Source organism: Malurus melanocephalus, unplaced genomic scaffold, assembly GCF_030028575.1.
Source record: "Malurus melanocephalus ecotype Western Australia unplaced genomic scaffold, MMel_1.1 scaffold_79, whole genome shotgun sequence".
Classification (NCBI taxonomy): Eukaryota; Metazoa; Chordata; class Aves; order Passeriformes; family Maluridae; genus Malurus; species Malurus melanocephalus.
Window position 1 is genome coordinate 383,679 of NW_026623311.1, and position 18,446 is coordinate 402,124.

Genomic DNA, 18,446 nt, shown 5'->3' on the forward strand with positions numbered 1-18,446 from the left:
TAAATTTGGTCATATCCTTGAGTTCAGCCCTATTTCAAAAGGCACTTGCATAACTTCTAATTCAGATGCTTTCCTGAATTAGAGGCAGTCATGGATAATCATTGCCAATTATTACAGTGCATTAATTTTGTTACCAGGTATGTTCATATTTGTGGGGAGGAGTGATCTCTGCACACTGTATTAAGGCTTTAGCTGGTGGTGCATGCACTGTTGATCACAGTGCAAACACAGTCCGTCCTTGCTCACATGCAGGGTGCTGCCCTCACCTCTCACCACTTTTCCAGCATTTCTCACCCCTTTTCTCAGCTGGTCTGTGTCTCATGCCACCATGACGTTCCTTTTCTCTGAATGCTGAACATGCTAAAGCTTGTCAGAATTACAGCATCAAGAAGGATTTAGAAAGCATTTACAGTAAGTGAAARGTCCTACTGCTATATATATACAAATACATACATATATATAGTTACCTTTTTTTTGACGGGATAGGGGTTTGTTTCTGATTTGGACTCATTTTGAGCCATGCTTGCATTTTCATAACTGAATCAATGCAATTACCACTTCAGTTACCACAGAACAACCTACTACTGTAGGTAGRTATGTACAGTAAAAAGCAAAAGGAAAGAGGAGGAAAAATGTTTTCTTTGTAGTCAGGAAAGTCTTTATAGATTTGGCATCATACTTAAAATTGCATTGTATTAAAGAAATGCAACAATTTTGGAAATTATTATTAATAGGAATATTTGTGAATTCAGGATGTGATATTGTGACTCACCCGACAGCAAACATGTTTGCACTTCGGCTGGTATGACTCACGCTGACATTTGTCTTAAGTGTGGCAATTGTTTTAGCCCTGTGCTTGGTGCAGATGAATGAAAAGGCTGAGTTCCCCTGTGCAGATTTACTACGTGCAGCCACCCTGGTAAATCGCAGGCTCAGCTGTGGAGTATTTCCTGTGACACACACGCACACATATACAGGCACACACACAAATGCACAAACATACACGTGCACACTCCCCCAGTAATGTTTTACTGTTAAATACTACATTCATAGAAAGGAAATGCATAATTACAGCACTGCCTTTTGCACCACATAAAGCAGCCCACATCAAAAGACGTTTTTCATTAATGTTTCAACAGGTAATCTCTGGAATTACTGCCAAGCCATGTTCCTGTTACTTAGCACTCAGTGTCGAAATCGTTTAAATCTTTGTTGTAAGCCAGCATAGTCATCTTAATCCTGCGAAAAAGTTAGTCAATAGAGCCTTTGTTTTCCAGCTCCATGTTTCACATTGCACAGCAGTGTAGAAGACGTGGCGGCTCTGGAAGCGGGGACAAGGTTAAGGGTGCGTTCTGGGCTGGCTTCCTAAGGAAGCGAAGCTCACATGGTGGCATTGTTTGTGCCTGCGCCAGTGCATGTCCCTCCAGCCTGGCAGCTGGTGTAAGTAATTCCTCTTTACCCCAGCGTGCTGCACCATTACAGGAGGTGGGGAAGCTGGTCCCTGAAAAGGTTGTGTAAGTAGCAGATGAATAGCTGTGGGCACCTGTGGCTGAGCTCAGTGAGGCAAAGGCCACAGCCCAAACTCAAATCTTACTGGCCCTGGGAGCTGGTACTGTGGGCATTTGCTGGAATTACTGCTGCCACCAGTGATCAAGCCTCTTCTCTGGTTCTGTAGGTTGTAGCATTAACAATCTTCTTCAACAGGTTTTGTCTCTGGCTACTTAAAATACTGCAATGAAACAGAATCTCAGCCATTTCTTTTGGTGCTGCTATGCTTTGTGACTCACAGCATTTGGATTCCCCTTCCAAACACCACCTTTGCAGGAGAGCTGTGGCCATCATGTGAGAGGTGTCTGCACGTGTAGTGAAGGCCCTTGAGCTTGTTCTGATCTATAGCAAGTTAGTAGGGTGCTGCAGTTCTTCAAATATGCAGGAGGCTCATTGTCTCCACTCAGGGCTGAGCTGCATTTTTTTGCATAATAGCTTCCATAAAAGGAAAAGAGAAATATTTATGCCATGTATATAACAGAAGCATGCAAAGTGGGTATTTTTATTGCTTATATCTGTTCAACATTACTGGCTCTCAGCCTGAATTATTAGGGACCATTTGCATTCTTTTCTCAATCTCTTCTGCTCAAAAGACCTGTAGAAATGAGTGTTACAAACATGCAGGCAATAGARTTGCTTTTACTTTAAAGCTCTGCATGAGAATGAAGAAAACTGGCATCTTAAGAGAAATGTAGATCTGTGTTGAAATTCCACACCCTCCACCCAATATTCCTGTTTTGATAGCCATGAAAAAGTGGTAAATGGGAGTGCTGATCTGAATAAGGTGATGGATTTTTACTAAAAATTACATCATTGGAATCTTATAGGAGGCATTTGTGAAGTATTTTTCTCCTTACACGTCTGCACTGTTGCTACTTCTACAAAACAACCTAGACAAGCTCCTCTTAGGTTTTTTTCACCTAGTGGCATTGTGTGTTGCACTGACAGCCCACCACCTGATGTACTCTTTTAATACCTTATGCTTCACTTTTTCTGGGGGAAAATCACATGAAACTTAAAAACTAAGATGGGCAAGAAAACACGAGGCTAAGCACAGGCTAACCTCAAGTCTTTTTTGAAAAACTGGATATTAGTGAAGTACAAATAACGGAGTATTGTTGTGATTGCTCTTACTTGTGTAAAAGTGATGTCTCTGAGGTCCTAGCCAGATTTGTGTTTCGGCATTACGTAAGTGGAGAGTGTGAGTTTGAGCTGTTCTGCATTTTTTCCTGAGTACGACTGTAGTGATGAACCTTCATCTGTTTTCCCATCACTCGTTTGAAGTGTTGAGGTTAGGGAATAGGTAACAAGGGCAGTGGAGATGACTCGGGAGCAAAGTTGCTTCCATAGTTTCCAGATGAAGAGGTTTGGAAGGGCAGATGAGTCTGGTGAGTAAGGCTGTAAACTCTCCGTCTGTTTGGATGGGCTGATGCTAAAAGGAGGGATGGTTTAAATTGTGCAAATTTAAGCCTTAAACTGAGCCTTAAATTGTGCAAAAAACCTGCTGTGGGTGAAGCAACGATGAATAATGGTTTTTAGATTATATCTCAGGACACCGATTTCTAGATGACTCGCAGCTAATGTTAGTTGTGCAGAATCAGTGGCCACCTTCAGTGCTGGTTCCTGCACTGGAGGGTGTGAGCTGCAGCCTTGCCCTTTCAGCCCCTTGTGCTTGTCCCGGCTGAGTACTGTTTGCAGATAGATGTTCCCGTCCTGCATTTTCCCTCTGAGTCAGCACTCAGGCTGGAAATGGTTTTCACATAGCAAAGATGTGCTGGGCTGGGATGTCCCATGTTCACAGAGCTGGGGAGGGTCACATAGATGTTCTTCCCTCTGCTACAAATTGTGAGGCAGCATGGATTGCTTCCTTGTCTGAACCCTGTGATCTCTACGCTGTTTTTCTGGTTTAGGACCTGTAGGATATGCAAAGTGCTGACATCTTGATTTACTGTTCCCATGCACCCAGATACAGTTATTCACCCTGCACAAAGTGGGTGTAACACCTTGTGAAGCTGGGCATTTCACTGCAGATCATATGCAACACCATGGGAAATGTTTGTTTACGTGACAGAGCTGTAGAGGATCGAGCTTCTGATGAGGAATGGGTGCCAAACAGAAACCAGAATGATGCCTGCCTGTTTTAAGCAAACAAAACCTCTTTTGTCCTAAGGTGATATTGCTTCACCATAGCAGTAAAGTTGGCATAATTGGGATTTAAGTAATTTTTACACTAGCAGAACATCAGCAGCAGCCTTTGTACACTAGATAGAATGTCAGAAGATTTTCAGATGGGCAAAGTTTGGCATAGCTGGTGTAGACAAGCTTTTATTAACTTGAAATCTAAAAGATGGTAAATTCTTGGTTGGTTTGTGGTTTTTGTTTTATTTCTTGGGGTTTATTTTTTTTTATTTGCTTTTTAAAATTTCCAGAATCTTTTATCCTTGTGTAAAGTCAGCTAAACCTATTGAAAATTATTTAGAAGTTTTTTCCTGATATGATAGATGATACGCACATTAGGTAATTGAAATCACGCACACTCCAGGAAGATAAAACCTCGCCTTTCCCATTTGCGGTGTGGCAAGATTGAACCTGTCTGAAGCTATTTCATGCAGAGGGAGCATAAAGCAGGAAATGAATTACGGTTTTATTTGAGTTGAAGGATTAGTTGTGGGATAATAGTGAACAACGAAACAACTTGGGGACAAGGCTGCCAGCTCTTAAACAGTTTTATTAGCTTATGCTGATTTGTGAATTAGGAAAACCAAATGATGTCATGCAAGAGAGCAAGGGATGACAATTAAAAACCTGCATGAAAGGACTAGTAAAACAGTAATCTCTCACTGCCTGATCTTCAAAGCAAGATGGGAGAGCATGACCTTTTCTTGGAATAAATACAGGATATTTCATGTAGCCAACTTCTGGTTTTCAGGTTTTGCCAATTTGCAGCTGCTTGCTTGTACTACAGTTCTTATTTGTTGATTGCCCTGGGGTCCAATTTTAGTCTCAAAATACTCCCAAGAAGTGGTTCCATGTTCTTTGATTTGAGATCTGTTCACATCTCAATTACACTTCTAATCTGTCAGCACAGTATCCTTTTTAGCACTCAATGGCAGAGCTATGCTGTGATATTTGAGTAACCATAATGCTGTGGGACCATGAAAAACAGCTTCCTTGGTAACGCTTCCCATTTATAGTGGAGATGTGATCGGTAACCGTGTATGTGATAATGATTTGTTGATCATGTTGAAACTTCAGTCTCAAAGTGTGGTTAAGACCTAATTGTACTGCAAACCAGCTTTCTCTGCTGCTTCCTCCAAGTTACCACTGTTTTGTATGTTCCACGAAAAGCATGTCATCACAGCCCATCAGATCTGCATAGCAAAAAGATTGTCCCAATTAGGGACTGAGCGCTCTGCTCTTCAGGTGAGGATTGTGCTTCAAGAAGCAGCATCTTTCTGTGCATCCTGAATTTTGTCTTTAAATCTTAAGCATAAAGGTGCCTGGGAACATTTGCAGGCAGACGTGCCTTGCCTCTCACAGAATGAAGTGCCTCTGGGTAGGGTCAAGTGAGCAAGTTGTGGCAAATCAAACTAGCTTGTGAATTTATAGTGCATTATCTGCTCCATAGTAACTGGCTGTGTGCATGGTACAAAGGCACCCTGTGGTAAATACGAGGTTTCTTGCCCCTTTTTTTGCCTGAGGTGTAGGCTACCTTCCTTCACGTCATCTTTCCCGTGAAATGAGAGTGCATGGAGAAGGAATCTGCCCGAGTACCACCACTGCACCATATTGCACGGGTGCTGCTTGGGGCCTGTTCCTGTGTCCCCACTCTGGCAGGGGTGTGCAAGACACATTCCAGGCTGGCAGCAAGATCACTGCATTGCTAGCAAGCAGCCTCACTCCTAATTCAGCAATCAAGGCTCACTCCTGATTCAGCGATCAAAGCCCTGTTTTGGGCAATCAAACCAAAATAGAACCAAAATCCTAATCCCACTTGTTGAAGTTGGTGGAAAGACTTAGTCACGTAGTGTGGTGGGTCCCCCAGGGTTACATACAACTGACTCTCCAGGGAGGCTCACAGGAGGCTGTGCAAGCAGGAGCTTGCAAGGAATAAACTTCCCTGCTCTTACTAAAAAATAGTTGGAAGCCATTTATTTTTGCTGGAAATGTTAAATATTATCTCATAGTTATTTGGACTCCTTTTTCAGGTTCCCCTGAATGCTAAATGACAAGACATAAAAATTAAAAATTGCAGCTTTTACGGTTGCCAAATTATTGGGGGAAAGAAACCATAAATAATTTGCAAATGCTGAAATGTTTCGTTTTTACACTTAGACACAAAATAGTTTGAGTATTTTGAGCTCAGGTGGAGTTTTTCAATTGTGGGATTCATGTAATTGAGAGAAAAAATAAACGGCTTGAAAATAAATTTGGATTTAAACAAGGTTTCAAGCGTTTTTTAAATAATAGCTTTGGGTTATTTTTCTCTCTTTGGTCTGCTTTCTAAAATGAAAAATCTTGATGGTCTGTTTCTGTTAGATAAGCAGCAGAGTCCCAATTAAGAAGAGGAGAGAAGCTGTTGACCAAGGACCTGGAAGTGTAGCCAGGACTGGATGTCTGAAGGCTCTTGAGTCCGCAGTGCCTTTGTCACACAGGAATTGTAGTTCTTCAGAAACTACTGTTTCTGAAACTGAGATGCTTTTTGTAACAGGCATCTTGCATTGCTGCAGTTCCCCAGGAAGAGTACAAAGACACATTTAACTTGAGACCAGTGGTCACCATCATCATCATCATTGACAGGTGCCTGACAGWGTCTCAGCCAGCTGGATGCTGGTTCACAGACACTGCTCCATGAGGGCTTCGCTTTAGCCAGTAAATCCAGGAGTAGTCTTGCTCCAAAGCTGGATCAGCTGGGCAGATACTGTCTTGGGCGTTGTAAGACTTTGTTGTTGTTGCTTCGTATGTTGCACTAAAACCGTCATAGGTATAGACTTCTTTTGAATAGCAACTTTTTATCATTGCATTGCCTTCCTTCTGCTCTTCACCCATGAACTGCACTTGCCCATGTGTCTGACTTGTTTCCTGCCTTTGCGTAATGTGAGATTCATCTGCATTCATCTGTAGCCATCTAATCTGAGCTCAGTGTCTAGACTTACTTTATGGAGAGAACCAGACCTTTCTAGAGAGTTTTTCATTCTGTCCCAAAGCAGATGCTTAAGATAGGTCAAACTAATAATTTCCTAGATTGCCTTGTTTCTTCCAGCAAGCGAAGAGAGCTTTCACTGTATAAGGTATAGACTTTTGTCTTTTTGTCCTTTTTTTTGCACGTTTTTGGTTTGAGGACACAGATTCCACCATAAGGCTGATAGGGTGGGATCCATGTGCACAAATCCTGAAATTACATGTGAGATATTTAAGGAGCCTTACATTAAGGAGGCAGAAAAGGTTTGTGGCCCAAAGTGAAACTAAGAATTCAGGAAGTACAAGTATACCATGGGAACCTGGCTCAAGGAAAAAAATGTTCCATTTGGGGCCTGTGGAAATACATGCTCTATTTTAAATGTTCTTTGTGGGATTCACATAAAAATGGAGCCCAGCAACTTCCTCAGACCCCAGTAAAAAGGCTGGGGATAGGCTGATACCTTGTATAGTCAGTAAAAAAATTCAGAGTTGGTCCACAAAGAAATTTTGTCAAAAAAATTAAGGAAAGAACCACACAATATTAAAAATCTCAAACATGAAAAATACTTCCTACTAAGGAACAGGAAGAGTGTGTGTATATTCTTGGTTTCARTATTCCTCTGTTAAAGTATTGCAGATAACCATGGAAGTAGATAGGTGTCTGCATTCCCCTAGAGGAGTTCATTGAGAACGAAAATCTTCCTGTGTGGATCTCTCTACACATTGTGGACTTTATTTGCAGACACTTTTCTAAACAGCAGCTCTCAAGTAGTTTTTTCTTTCTCTTGTTTCAGCAACAGAATTATTTAAATCAGTTAATTAATTAAATTAATTCAGCAACTCTGAACTGGGTTTTAATATTTTGTAATAATATGCATAGGGCAAATGACTCTTCCTATCCTTGATCAACGTTTGCAGTACACTCACCCTGTACTGGACTCTTCATCCTGGGAGCTCATTATAAATGTARTTGCTTCAAGGAGATGTCGGAGTCAATTGTCTGTTTGTTAAACAGCACTATGGATTTTCCCTTTTTTATTCCTTGCTTTCCTTTCTTATTTGGTTTTGCTTTTGTTCTACAGCTCCATCTTACTTTATTTGAAAGAGGAAAGCCAGTGAGGACCCGTGAACAATCCAGCGGCTTCTGAAAAATCTTCATGCTAAAGGATAATCCAGAATTCCTTGAAGAAGAACACAGTGAATGTTGTGAGTTCCTAGCTGTGATAACAAATACTTCCAATTGTGTCTTTTGGGAGGCTGTATCTGCCCTGTGGTGTTTGGTCTCTTCTCTGTGATGAACACCAAAGGCAGTTGTGTTTGGGTGGGGCTGAAAAGATAGACTTGAATTTCTGTCCCTCTTACTTTTTTTTTCTCTTTCTTTTTATGGGTTTAAGGGCAGATAGTGTTATCTAAGGAAAGATGGTGGATTTCTTTTCCTTGGACTGCTACAATTATTTGTCATATTGCTATATAACATATTGCTATATGTTAGCAATAACATATTTCTATTGTTTTTTAGTTAAATATTGAAAGGCCATGTGAATGTGTAGCCTAACAAGAAGAAAAATACTATGGGTAACAGTTCATCAATCTAAAGGTCAGATTCAGGAGTTTTATGCATACTTATACAATGGTTGGTATTATGCGGCCGTTTTCAAATTAGAGGAATGCAAATGTAGTTATTTCTGCCTGGTATTCCAAACTCTTGGTCAGTTTGTTGTATTAGTTTGAGTAATTCCAGTACAAATGCTACTCTTGGAAGTTTGTGTTCGTGGAAACTGGCGTAACACACCTTTCAGAGGGAAGCACAGTCACTCAACTGAGACCTTGATTCAGCTGCAGTATTAATACAAGAAAATGTTCCCATGAGGGATGACTAAAGAGAAGGCATAAATATTTTTATGTCCATTGTTTTTCTTATGAAGCCCACTGTTTTTCTGGGTTGAAATGGGCAAACATGCCGATCAAATGTACACATTCTCACAAAAAGAGGAAAACAAGACTTCTCTGCTTGCCAGGTTTTGGAATAATCCTTATATTTTTCTTAAGAATGAACCATGGGGATTCCCAAGTTAGGCAAGTTAATATTCAAATTCTTAYGCTCGAAGTATACAGTGGTCCTTCAGGATGTTAATAGTGATAAAGCTGCAGATTCTTCCAGTTTGAGCAAACTAGTTCATGCACTTTCCATTAATGTGGTAAATATAAATAGATTTTCTGATTGCTGGGCATGCCTTCTAGCTTCCTCAAAGTTGGATGCCCTCCTTTGCTCTGCTTTTCACTTTGGGTTCAGGCTTCAGGAAGCAGATTGAGACAGACTCTAAGCAGTGCTGCTTTCCCAAGAACCAGTTGCAAAATAAATATTAGAGAAGACGCTGCAAATTTTTCATCATCTCTTGCCTTTCCAGGCTGCTTTGATCCGCAGTGAAATAGTTAACAAAGCCGACATTTGGAATTGTTACTTACTAGTTACCACTAAACTGCCAAGCTAGTAGCTTGTTAAGATGAATAAGGGGCCTCTGAGACCTGGAGTTTCTCATTGTCCATGTACCTGAGCAGATGTGGCTGTATCAACTTATTCCCACACTTGGAAAGACTTCTTTAAAACCACAAGAGCTTTCTTTGCATGCTGGCATCCTAGAGCAGAAGAGGACAGCCCTAAATAATAATAATAACAATAATAACAATACTAAAATAATAATAACAATAACAATACTAATAAACAAAAACTGCCCTAGCATGCAGAACTGTTTGGATAACAGGAGATATTTGTTCAAGATGTTGCAATCACCTCCTCTGATTGCAACAGCAGCATCACCTCACCTGAAGAAGAGCATTCCCCGTGGAATGCTGTGTGGTGTGCCAGATCAGCCAGGTAAACTGAAGGAGGCAATCATCAGCCATTACAGGGGATGAAGTATCTGTTGAAGATGCTGTCAGTGTGATCATTAMATTCTGTTCTGCCCTAATGGGTTTAAAATCAACCCACTTAAAGCACAGTGTGATATTCTGCTAGTGTGGTGCCAAACCCCTGAATTACACTCAGGAGGCCTGGGTTTGTGCAGAAAAAGCTCTCACCAGGTATGGATGGAAAAAAGTGTTCTTGAGAGTGGCTCTTACCCTGACACCCAAGACTGGTTCCTTTTGAGGAGTCATTTGTAAGTGATGGAGAGCTTTTTAGCAGTTCCTTGAGAGTGTGTTTTGTCACCTGGCTTCTGCTTGGAGGACAGTGCTGCAAGGAGGCAGTCAGCCGGACTCCTCCTCTTCTCTTTAAATTCTTGGGGAGACAAGAATGCCAGAGATGAGGAAGGTACAGTGTTTCTCCTGRAAGAAAATGCTGGCACACAGCAATTTTACTGAAAAGTATTGCTCTCTCCCCTGTTTGCAGGRTGTTGTCATGTTAAGATGTGAGGAAAATGATCACACCTTTCCCACTGCAAGCAGTAGCTGTTCTCTTCCCTTCTGCTGCCTCCTCCTGCCACCCAGGCAAATTTCAGAGGAAGGGGGGTGTGAGAAGGGAGGGGTGCAGTAAATTGGGACCAGTGTCTTGTATCCACCTAGAAACTGTCTGTTTACTAAACAGTACAAATTTCTCACTTCCTTTTTACTGCTGTCTTCATTTGGATGAAACGCATTTCTGGAATAGCAGTGCTTTTACAAATCAGGTCCATATTCCACTTCTGGGGAGAGAAAAAGGCATGTCAGGAGGGTTTGTTACGGAGGAACATTTATTTTAGCAAGGGTGAAAATGAAGCAAGACAGAGCTCCTTTGCTCTTAACTGAAGGGTACCTTCTGTATTCCAACATACGGTTTTGTAATTTTCTGGTAGGATTTGGGTATCCTGAGGTTTTTTTTTTTTCCATCCTGAAAACATATGCCACAGCTTTTTTGGAGTGCTAGCCACACAAGCACAAACGCATTCTAACAGGAGCAGTGAATAAACTCTTCATGTTCCTCAGTCACAGGCATTTCTTCAAACTATTTTATTTTTCTGTGCTTTTGTGAAAACCTGTGCTTTTGTGAAAACCTCTGGTTTGTGGGAAATGGAAAATAAATCTCATAAGTCCAGTATGTGTCAGTAACAGAAATGTGTTTATCTATAAATTTGATCTTATATCTATAACAGTTATTTTGGGTAAACTGCAGATGTCAGAATAATAAACATCCCCACTTCTAGCCCAGACAGGCTTTCTATGCCTTGCCTTCMGTGGGAACTTGCTGCTGTAAGGACTGACTCTGGAGAGGGTCTTGGAGGACCRTGGTCATGCATGGCTTAGCCCCAGTTCCACCCATTTTTGAGCTGCCTGCCTTCTTTCCCTGTTCTTGGCCCTCCTTGCTTCCTTTACCCTGGGTCATATCTCCTGTGTACTCCCCCTCTGGCTGCCGGCTGTTTTTCCTGGCATAYGGAGCTGTGACGGGTCTAGGGGCGACGGCTCCTGGAGCTGATGTCAGTGCTGCTTCCTGAGCCTCCTGGCCAGGCTGGCTGCAGCCCAGGCACRCCCTCTCCCCAGAGCATCACCTTCTCTATCCTGCCACTGCGGCAGCCCCTCGGGGAGGAGGCTTGTGCAAGGGATGGAAATGCAAGGTTAGCAAGCCTTTCRCAGCAGTGTTCTGCAAGTGGCCGTCTCCCACGCCTGGAGCCTCAACGCCGGGTTTGTGGTGTGGCTGGAAGTGATGCCTGGTTTCTGTTCTGAGCTGTACRCAGCTTGGAAGAGCGACGGGAAGCTTTGACACATGCAGACTTAATGTTTCTGGATGTCTTTGCTTTTGTGTCGCTTCGGTCTCTGTATGCTAAATCACTTCATGGTTTTCTGTGAAAATTACCAGGCTGCCGAGAAAAGAGCAGAGCTGCGTGTGTCTGTTCTTCCAAACAACAGCCCAGTACAGGCCACTCAGTATTTATAGTGAGAGGGGAAAAAGTGAAGAATCACTTTAATTTGAGAAATGTCTCTCAGAAAAAGCAGTAATTTATTCCTAGGCATTATTCTTCATTAAGAGCTCCATTCAGCTGCAGCTTCCCTTTAAATAGTAATTGCTCTTTGCAGGCATGCTATACATAGGGCTTCAGGTTTCTGCCATTTCTCTGCCAAAAAATCAGAAGTATTTCTCACCAAATAAATGTTTATTCAGAAAGTCATATTTCCTGGCTTTTATTTCATGTCACAGGCTTCCGGCAGCCAGGCAAGAACAGCTCAAGGCTGTTGTTTGGGAGAGGAAGCTGAAAACAGTTTGAGTCTCTTGTGGGGCTTCAGAAAACGTCTCTGACCATAACTTTGGGCCTTCAGTTTGGCACCTTACTTCAGCTGTTGAACACTGAATTAAAATTGACGTTGGAGAAATCCCACAGGGCGAGTGTGTCTGTGAAGACACAGAGTGGGTGGCGGCAGGCGTTTCTATGCATCAGGTCAGCTCAGCCCCTCTCCTGGCCTTTAAGCACCATATCCTCAGACTGCAWGGGTGGCAAACTGGCCTTGGCACTGGCAGCAGCTGAGCTGGTTTGTTGGTGTGGAATTCCCTGTATGGTCAGTGTTTGGACACCTAAGGACAGCAGGTGAGAGCTGGGCTGTGCCTGCTTGCACCTGCCACCCAGTAGAGGTGGGCAGGGTGGCTCCAAGTCYTGCAGAAGGACATGAGGTGATGATGCTGTGAGCCACCAGTGCTCCACAGGACCACGTGCCTTTTTATCCACATCTGTGCGGCTTCCTTGGATTTGCCTTTCTCTTCTCTACATTCCTGCTGGCTGGCTCCTCAGTTCATGAYTTCCTAACCTGTCTTTTCCCCTCTTATCTTTTCCAGACTGARCTGCTGAGCTTCTTCTTTTGTCTCCAGGGTTTATCTGCTGGACTCATACTTTACATTCAGTGTGCTAAGCCCCTACCCACTCCAGTAGATGGATTTGCTGTTGTAGCAGCCCCAGATGGTTCTCTTTTGTCATCTGTGGCTGTGGTGTTCCTGTCAATACATGATGTTTTCTTCTCCACATCTCCTCCCACTTCTCCCCACACTCCTAAGTTTATGGCTTATAGTTTGCAGTCCATGTATTAAAATAATTTTTAGTTAGGTCACTCATTACTCTCTTGCTTTCTTCTTGGCCTRTATAGGTTCCAGAGAAGTGAGAAGCTATAATTTCTTCAGGGCTGAAATCCAAGTCTTTGATAGGCATGCCTGATGCCTGGGGCCACTACATGTTGCAACCGGTTGTCAGCTTTGTAAAACTTACCCTGCAGAGCAAAGAAATCTGGGCACAAAGATTGTTCTCTTCTCCACCATAGCAAGCTGTAGTTTCCCAGTCTGTTCTGCCTTCCCTTCATTGTCTTCCAAGCAAATGGCTGTAAGATTATGACTCCCATGTTTGGACTGAGAACAGCTTTTGCCTAAGCAAACAGATTTCTCTTTGGCAGTCACTTCAACTGCTGCCCCAGCTTTTTGCTGTCAGCTTTATTTCATGATTTGGCATTAGAGAAGTCCAGGCAGTACTAGTGCACAGTGCATTGGAGCGAGTAAATGCAGCAAGGCAGGCAGGTGAATAATGGCTTTGTTAATGATTACAATAGTAGTGTGAGACCACAAAAAACATCTCCTGTAGTTCAGCTCTGTAGCTTATGGTTGCTTGTCTTTGAGTTGGTGCTGTCAGCTGGAGAAATTCCTTGTCCTTGCTGGCAACACTGCTTCGTCCAACAGACTTCCAGTGGAACCAAGAAGCATTGGGAACCAAGCCCAGCCTGCACAGGTTTACAGCATGGTGTGAAAGCTGCCCTACTGTTTGCAAGTTGAGTCTGGGGTGAACCTGAACAAAACACAGGTGTCTCATGCCTGTGAGAATATTTCTTCTGCTTCTCTTATGCTCTCTTGTGCTTCACTTGTGCTTTCTTATGTTGCTGTGATCACTGGTGAGCTGGTTTGCTGTGCCTATGGTGACCTTAACAGTATCTCATAACATGCCAGTGCATTTCTCAGAGCTAATAATGTTTTCTGGCAGCAGCAGCAAGAAGAGAATATAAATTAAGCTCTCCTAGAGAGGAGATTTTTTTCCATTTTCTGTTGGCAGTGTTCATTCAAAAGGAAAGGCTGCTGATAGTGGTAGCTTAGTTAAAAGGAATCATGAGCCCTTTGTAGCAGAATRCTATTCTAAACAACTTGTTCATTCATATTTATTTCAGGTTTGTTTGTAGCTTGCCAGGCTTATTAACCCTGGATGCATATTTTGGGAAGGAATATCAGACACTTTTACTCAAACTGGCTGTATTGGTGCTATCAGTGTTCCTTCTCAGTGAGTTTTGTGTTTCTTGTAGTTAATCAGCTTTGCTGTTTCCAGGTACAGACACTGATGAATGTGTCAAAGGCACCTGATGGTACAAAGGTCAAGAGGAAGAAGATAAGCAAGTTGATAAGATTGCCTTTAGCTCCTTTTCCTGTTGAGGTGTCAGAACTAGAGACMGACTAAGGAAACTGGGGATACTGATTTTTATTTATTTCTGATGAGTTTTCCTGGCAGCTCTTTAAATAAAAGAAAAGCTCTCCCCATTATAGCAAATAAAGTTTATTGCACTAGTGCAATTTATTGCCAGGTTATTGCACTAGTAATAGAAGAAATCTGTTTGGGCAGTGAGGGCTGCATTAGATGAGGGGAGGAACATTATTTGTGGTTTTCTGTGCCAGGCAATCATTACTCAGAATTGGGGTAGTAATACATAAATTCCCTTTGTTTCACTTCCAACATTTGGACTGCAGTGAATCCTGCTAAAGCATTACAGAAGCTCCATCAGTTGAAAGAATTTGGGAAAAATGTGGGTTGGCTTCCCATATGGAGGTACATTTGTGAACAGAGCTGAGGTGATTCCTTGCAGCAGAAGTGTCCTCAATGGAGGCAGTGGGCAAATTGTGCTTTAAGCCTTCAGCTGTCAGGAGTTTGTTTCTGGCAGATGAAATCTGTCTTCTCAAGAGCTTGATCTATCATTTCTGGTGCAAATAGCTGAGAAAAGAAACTTCAGGTAACATGAACCTCTGGTGAAGTAAAAGGGAGTTTGACACTCAGAGTATAGCTGGGGGAAGAGTACTGGAGGAGCTGGCACTTTTCATGTTCACAGTTGAAGTGTTTGGGCCTATTTTACATTTTTGAAAGGAGTATTTTTTGTTTGTTTTCTTGTAAAGCTGTGCTCTGCAAGTGACTTTGTTAAAGAATCAGCTTCTTACGGGGAAAAGAGACATAATAATGTTTCTTTGTCACTCAGTCATGTGCTGCTGCCTTTTAAAGTGGGAAGGTCCTCTTAACATATTTCTGAGTCATGTCTGTTAATTCCACAGTGCAAATTACCAGGATCCTTTTTACTTTTACCAGAACCATTAAAATGTTTGTATAACCATCTTTATTCAACCTGAGGGATAGCCTGCAGAGCAGCCAAAGAGATATAAGTACAAACACTTCCTTCTTGTTATCGTTGACCAGTCAAACCAGTTCAGCCGAAGGATTTGACTTAGTGAGCAGTCCTGCTGCTCCTGATGGCATCTGTAGAAAGGGCGAGTGAGCTGTAGAGTTTCATGTGTTTTCATTATGGGGTGAAGTCTCTTTTTAAATTAAATGAAGCCGTCAGGCTTCATTAGCTCCGGGTTTTCTTGTTGTTATTATTCTGATGTAATTATCACTTTTCTTGAGTCAGCCTTCTGCTTGCCTACTTACAAATAAACTCTTTCCATCTGGAGAGTATTTTGTGATGAGGAAGGTACAGTGAAGTAATGAAACTATTATCAGCATTGTGCTCTTCCTGTAGTTTTCAGCTACCTAGAATACTATATGAGGAAATAGAAAAAAACAAGTACACGGCAAACATAATAGGATCCTCTTCCCTGAAAAAAGATCCTGCAGAGATAAGATCCTGCACATGCARTGGGAGAAACCATCATATGTTGACTGTCCTGCAGTCCTTTGCTTCAAAAAAGCAGCATTAAGAACTGAAGAATCACCCCACTCTGCTCTCACATGACAAGACACGTTGTTTCAGCAGTAAGTAGCTCTTGGGTATAATGAAATAGCTGCTGACTGCAGGGAATAAGAAAGGCTCAGTCATGATGGGTATATCTATTTGTGCATCCGAGCCCTGTGCAAGAGATTCCCAAGCTGACAAAGTATTTTGCTCAGGCTAATTAGCCCTGCTTCTCTCCTTACATCTTGTCTGATTGTGCTAATTACACTGAGCAGGATGCTGCCTGACACTGGTGAGAGTCAAACATGTGTCTGTCCAGCCCTGCCCTGCAGTGTGCCCTCTAAATGCCTGAGCCCACTCAGCGTTAGCCCATGGGTCTGTGCCAGTGGCTGTGCAGCCAGCACAGGTGTTGCCTGCAGTTTTACTGTATGTGCCATGTCAGGAATCACTCAGCCTTGGGTCGCTTGCTGGGACTGCAGTGAAGGTACTAAGTGATCGAGAAAATCTTGAAGGCTTCAAGGTCAGGCTAAGCCAGTACCCTCCTTGCTCTGAGAAAAACTGCATCCTGCTGGGTGTCTTTGGTCCTGTTCATTCTGTTGCATGTGAATGACTTTCCTGGTTCTGGAGGTGGTGGTCTGGAGCCCAGGGAGTCGGGGGTGTTGTGTGAGGGGTCAGAAGTACCAAGGCAGACAACCAGAAATGATGAAACTGAGGAATAAAAGCGTGAAGAACTTGGACTTCCTGCTTTTCATCCTATTTGTGTATGCAGGACTGCCAGAGAAACGGCCTGGCATGTTGAATTAGACTGTGAAACCTCACTAATTTGTCTCCTGCTCTGCCTCTCTTGCAGAATGAAATGAGCGCAGGGATAGATCACTTTCATAATTTGGTCTCATAACAGCTCTTCCAGCTAAGTTTGCTGTCAAATATTGTTTCAGAGACATTGAATAAGCTTACAGAAGACAGRTTTTAGAAGAAACAATCAAAAAAGACCTTGACAACCCCCAAATGGCAACAAATAAAACTGTTTTCCCTCATTATAGTAGTAGTGGCTTTTTACTCCCTGACTGTTCTTTCTCTGACTGGCACTTCACTGGGAGATGCGGTTGAGAACAAATGCATATATACACACACATACATGCTTGCCTATCGACATATACATTGGTCTGAGTGATCCTTGGGATGGAAAAGCAAGTGCAAAAACATATGCTGGGTTTGGCAAGTTGGTCCTTTTAGTTGCACAGTTTCCTGATTTTCTTCGTTTAAAAGGTGTGTTAATGTTCTGTGTATGATGTTCTGAAGTGTGTTACTTAGCTTTCTTGTCAAAAGATGGATGTTCATGTTTCATTCCATACTGTGAAATAGTAGTCCTCAAAATACCGTGTCAAGCCACTACCATGAATAAATAGCTGTGCTGTATTATTTTGGGTAGTAGCAGTTTCTAAGACAGTCAGTATGATCACAGCTATTAAGTGAGTAGAAAGTGTTTTGAAAGGGTAGAAAGAGCTTTGTTGACTGAAGTGGCTGGGTCAGAGCTGAAAAGGAAGAGTTTGCTGTTTTAAAACATAGCAGACATTTTAGACATTCTTACTGGGATGCTTCAGTAATGCAGTTGTGTGAAAGACTGATAAGGGAATGTGCAATAGCAGCCCTCATCATTTAAAGTGCCCGAACTTGGCACATTCTGTGGCAATGTAAAATAGCAGTAAACATAAATCTTGTGTTCTGGAATTCCTGGGTCTCATTGTTAGCAGATCAGTGTGTAAACAGTGGCTCAGTGTGTCTAGTACTAGAGGGATGTGTTTTGTTCCTGCAAACGGATGTGTGCTGGCTCTGCACACCCTGCATCGTCTGTAAGACACAGCAGATTCAGAATGAGCTGTACTCCGCATTTTCTAAAGGAAGTCTGTTTTGTATGAACSACAAATGAAAACAAGAAGTACATAATTTTTCACTCCAGTGCAGGTATTTCACCAGTTTTAAATAATCAGTTACTGATTTCAGTCGAGCTGCCTAGTAAGATTTGCCAAGAGCATTGTAACAGGACAACTCAATCCGAATTCCAGATTTGATGCAGCYCCTTGGTCAGGTTGGCAGTTTTCTTTTTGGTCCCAGCTCTTCACCAGTTAAGGGCATAAAATATTTTGGAAGAGCAGGAAAAGCTTTGTTCACTGAAGTGACTGCACCGAAATTGGAAGTGGGGAGCAAGAGGTGAAAGAGCACTGGACTGTTAGCAGCAGGGGACAAATCCCAGTGTTTGTACTCCATGGCCCCCATTGAAGACCTGTAGCTGTTTTTTCTCTTACAAGCTTGAGCCCTGAGCCTGCCTGTTAATCTGTGCATGCTTTTAAGGCTGTCTGGCGTGTCAGGGCTGGAGCCTGGCAGCAGTAGGAAATGGTGTTTACCCTTGGTCAAAGAGGGAAACCACCACACCAACACAATGCCTATTGTCTATAGCACTGACACCAGTACTAAAGGTAACATGCAAACCACTGATGATTGCTTCTTCAGGAAAGCAAATGCAAATAGGATAAATAGTCCTTAATTAAATTATGATTGGCATTTTAAGGCTTATGGTAATGCACTTAAGCTCAATGAAGGCATTTCTATTTACATATTCCTTCTGTACTTCAAAATGTTGCAAAGAGCACAGCAAACTATTTGATTGTGGTTGTGCAAAGCTGGTATAGTATCGGTGCAGCTGAAACTGAAATTGCACTCGTATGAGTTTGATCTCAGTGCCTGTATTGTGCTGGAAAACCCAAGTGATTTGGTTTAGAAAAGATTTATCATAT

The 18,446-nt window shown here is 42.3% G+C and overlaps 1 protein-coding gene across 10 annotated transcripts in view; it reads left to right on the plus strand.

Annotated features, from left to right (window-relative positions):
* The window catches only part of ATXN1 (ataxin 1), a 214,704-nt gene that overhangs the window by 123,601 nt on the left and 72,657 nt on the right, over positions 1-18,446 (plus strand). For 9 of the 10 annotated variants that reach the window (XM_057367445.1, XM_057367447.1, XM_057367449.1 and 6 more), the window contains one exon: positions 7,812-7,935. The gene's annotated coding sequence lies outside the window, so the exon portion shown is untranslated. Of the gene's footprint in view, positions 1-7,811; positions 7,936-15,628; positions 15,732-18,446 lie in introns of those variants that run through there. The other variant, XM_057367450.1, reaches the window with a different exon arrangement.